The sequence below is a fragment of the Schistocerca cancellata genome, chromosome 1 (assembly GCF_023864275.1).
Source record: "Schistocerca cancellata isolate TAMUIC-IGC-003103 chromosome 1, iqSchCanc2.1, whole genome shotgun sequence".
In the NCBI taxonomy this organism is placed as follows: domain Eukaryota; kingdom Metazoa; phylum Arthropoda; class Insecta; order Orthoptera; family Acrididae; genus Schistocerca; species Schistocerca cancellata.
The window spans coordinates 179766430-179771370 of record NC_064626.1 but is presented as its reverse complement, the minus strand read 5'-3'; positions in this window follow the sequence as shown (position 1 = coordinate 179771370).

The window sequence follows — 4941 nt, the reverse complement described above, 5'->3', positions numbered from 1 at the left end:
CGCAGGCACCTGCCTTTACAGTGTCACAGCAGAAGATTGGAGAGGGTACTGCAATAAGGCGGCACGAGTAGAAACTGACTACTGGATGAACGGTGGCATCATGGAAATTGCCATCGATGAAATAATTATTAACGTGACACAGGTCACTAAAATGGTGATGAATCAGAACAATCCAGGACTGACGTAAATGTTACTGATAGTTCAAGTGAAACTGATAAAGGTGAGTGAATCTGTATGCAGTGTTTAGGGACTGGATTTATTTATTTTCAGAAAAATTAAAAATAAAGGCATCATTGGTAATCTATTCAGTGTTTTGTAATTTTTGCCTCCATCTGCCTAAATTAGATGTGATTTTAATTCCATTTGCCAGTATGTTATTAGTTGCTTTACAATTATTAAAGGTATTTGAAATACATATTTGCACTTTGCCTGTTAATAAATGTGCAAGCAGATGACATATCCAGATGCAAACGGAATTAGACAAAACTACTACCCTTGTCAGTATGAGAGAAACGAAACATGTAACGCAGAACTGTAAACATTTTTAGTACTATCAAATGGCTTTTCATTTGTACAGTAACTGCTATGTATTTGTAGTAAAGAGTATCTTCATTAACCATATCAAATTTAAACCAAATTCACTTTCATTTATCATTTCTGTGATAAATATGTGATAAACGAGATAAAATATTCTGCTGTTGTTCACGAGTACAACACACTGTCGTCCACTAATTATGATAGGTTGGCTATGCTGAAAGCACAGTGTAGCATAACAGTCGCGAGACTGTCTCGTCTTTGTTACCCCCCAGTGATAGCAGGGCCACATATGGCCAGCAAGCAACTCTTCTTAATATGGTATCGAATAAGTGCGGATACTAACGCTTATACTGATTTGCAACGTAGTTTTTACAATAGGGAGTGTAGGTAATGTCATAAAAATCGACAATAACTAAAAAATTACACCACTTTGTGATTAATTAGTTTCATAAGCATCCTGGGAGATATGAAACAATGAATTACAGGACAGTTCATTTACGATTCTCTTTTCTTTACTGTTCTGTGTCAGTGGCTTTTGATGTGGTCATATAGCTGAAATATGTTTAGTGTTTTCGATTAAATGATAATACATTTTCTGAAAGCACTATGATTTTAGTTTGGTTAAGAGATGTTTATGATGAACTGGGATATAAAACGTATCAACAGCTGTCTAATGTTGAACTCAAGATCACTCTTCAAAAATTAACTCAAGTGTAATTAAAGTAACTTGACTTGACAGTGTTGTTCAAAGCGATTGGAGAGGAGTGTTGCTTCCAGCATGTATCATAGGCATCATATGTAATAATGTCATATGATGATTAAGCAGATAGTAGTGAAGCATTGCTAAGTAATAAAGAGTGACTATATCAAACAGGTTATTTATGTCAATGAGCAGCTTATAAATATTCACAATGACTGTTAAGGAGGGTGATCCCAATGGAAAAATCATCACTGTTCTTTGAGACAGAACCGATACCAAAGCATCCATTCTGTTTTCCCAGCAACTGCTTACAACTCATGACCTGTCTTACAATCCTTGCAATAGTTTCTTTCATCAGCATTTAAACCATACTAAGATTAATGTTTTGTTTCTTGTCATGATACTTTTTATCTGTGTTCATATATTTTCATTCACACTGAAGGAGGCATGAGATAGAAGAAACCTGATTGTGCTATGCTCATTTGTCGGCCTGGTAGAATAGATATTTTGGTTTGTACAGGCTTTATGAGTTTCAGTAACTCGGCCTTCTTCATGCCAGGTTAGACTTTCTGCAAAGCAACGCTTTTCTCTATCCAAAACAAAATATGTGCTTTCTTCCATTACATTGTTGAAGTTTTTTCTAAAAACAATCGAATAGCACTCTGTATTGTCCATTACTACAGTTCAATTTTGAGGAATGATTGAGTGTCATTTTGTCATGAAAGTGGTATGCAAACTGGAGTGAAGCCATGAATTGGGTAGTGTGTTGGAAGATTATTCTACCACCTTAGCTACTGGTGCTTTTGTCATTCCTTGGGAAGTACAGCCTGTCCAACATTATATAATGTTAACCCATAGAAAGTTGAACTAAAAACTGTCTTCAAATGAATTTCTCCCAAGGCACACAGATACCAGCAACTTCTGGCCACTACATCATTTTTATTGATAATAAATGTCCAAGATGAAAAAAAAGCCAGTGACAATAATTTTGAAGAGACAAGATACTCCCTTCAGACGAATCTGCTTCTTTGATGCTGAAAAGAGGCAATTTAAAGTAAGGTAGTCCTGTCATTCATAATAACAATTCTTGTCTGCATTTTCCATCTTTCTTTGTTGTTCCATGTTAGTTACACATTTGTTGTAACTTCCCTGCCTGATCCTATGTTTCCAGGGAAGAATGATCTGACCTTGTATTATTTTTCTCTTCTTCGTTAATCTCTTTCTGCTTTCCAGTTCTCAGTGCCATATATCTACAGTTATTAAATACGGTGAGTAGTCTCTCCACTACTCCTGAAATGTCTAAATTTGGACTCCCACTGTTTCACTTCAAAGTACAAGTGCACAAACCTGGTCCCTTGTCTACAAACTGTACTTTACCTTCATCCACACAAAACCATATCGTGGTGGACTCACAACAGAAATCTATTTTGTACACGAATCCGCAATTCAAGCCTAAAGCTCTCTCAACCTCCATCCCAAAAACAGTATGTTGGTAAATACTTTTCAGTTTGTATCACATTGGTACTTGGTTAGCATCTGGGTACTGCCAACTACCATTTCAGACATAGTTAAGATTGTTAACATTTCTGGCATCGTCTGTGAGCTGGGTCAGTGCCCATTGTATACTGAGCAAAATAAATTAGATAAAGTCTGGTGTGCCTGTAAGCATTACAGGATGGCCTTCACAAATGCAAAAAATAATCTATTGTTATGTTAACAGAAATCGTACTGCATCATTTGGTCCTTCCCAAAAAAGGGAAGGCACTGATAATTGTTGTTTTCAGAATTGTAGATTTGCAGTGCTGAAATTATTGGCGTCAAAAATTACAGCTCTTTTTCATCAACATCCAGTGGAGTGTAATGACATCATGATGGTTGACAAGTGGCCAAAAAACTAATGGACAAGTGCACTGAAGTGCATCATGTGTGCCAATGATGGGTATTATGAGAGAGCATGATTGCAGTCTAGTAAACAAAATGATAAGGAGTATTTTTACATACTTACATCAATTTGGTAATAAAATTCGCTTGTTTTTACCATTTTGAACTGTAATTGAATGATTCCACAAGGACTTATATTGGTTTTGTGCTTTTATCAGTGCTCACAACATTGTATGTTTTGTAAATAGTTGCTTGTATATAAAGTTACTCATAGATTCAACAGCTATCATATAAACTTTCAGGAATTAAAGAACTGTTATTTGAAGAATTATTTATATGCAATTGTAAAGAATGACATAAAATCCTTCTAGAAATGTTAATAAATTTAGAATGACATGAGATATAAAATTAGCAATTTTAAATATGACACAGTAATTCATCAATGATTATGTATTTCATTAGTTATTTTCAAAATCTTCAACAGTTGTACTTTCCAATATTAACATCTCAAAACACATAAATACCACTAGAAGTTGATAACTGTTTGTACATTAATAGCTTTAACTGTGATTAAGATTACTACCAGTTGATTCTAGCTTTATCATTAAATAATTTATGAATAGTCCAAGCGCCTATAACGGTTGTATATTATTTTGTTGCATTGTATTTGAGTACAGGATGTGACTGATGAGCACTGTTTTGTGTAAAAAAACGTGGCACTGCCTTTTGTGCAATTTGACATAAGAGTGAAATAAGATATCAATAATTATTTGCCACTGGTGATGTTATGAGAATGTGTCAGGTTATTAAATAATATTTGCTACCTTGGACCAATATACCCTGCCCTAAAGTACAAAATATTGAGTCATTGTTCTAACAATATACATTTGTTTCATGTTATATGGTGATATATTTGGATTTTATTCGCTACAAAAGTTACCTACAAGTTAAATTTCCATGAAAATAGAAGTAGGTTGTTTTGGAAGCACCATTGGGCCTATGTGGTGTCAGTCACATGGACCTAAGAACCTAGAGAAAGTCCAGGTGTTGGAATGTATTCTATCAGTCTGGTAAAAAAAGAAATTGGAATGGGCTACCTGTTTGATCACAACTAGTTTCAGATATGTCTTTATTAACGAAGCACACAATGACAATAGTGACACAGAAACAGAAGATTACAGAGGGAGGGCCAAAACACTGAATTCGATGTACCAAAACTGGTTCACCATGGAAGATCGTAATGCAGTCCCTCCTTTCAATCATCGTACAAATGTCAGACACAGCAATTATTGAGATAACCTATCTCAAAATAGAAAAGAAATTACAATTGCTTAGTAGTGTAAGGGCACCAGGACCAGATGAGATATCTCAAAGATTCTACCAAGATTATGCAAAAGAACTTGCTCCCCATCTAGCAGCAGTTTATAATAGATCACTGGAGCAACAAAGGCTACCTAGCAACAGGTAAAAGACGGATGTCATTGCCATTTTCCAGAAGGGTTGCAAGACAGCTGCAAATAATTATAGACGTATAGTGTTGATGTCAGTCTGTTGTAGATTTAAGGAAAATGTTTTATATTCAATAATTATGATGTTTTTGGAGAATGCAAATCTTCTCTAAAAAAATTAAAAAAGATTCTGCAAACAGAGATCCTGCAAAACTCCTGTTCCCCCATGAGATCCATAGTACCTCAGACAATGTGCTAAGGTTCATGCCATGATCCTTGACTTCAGGAAGGTATTTGACACTGTTTCACACTTTCATTTAATAAAAAGAAATTAGCTTCCCGAATATTGCACCAGATTTGCGATTGGATTCAAGA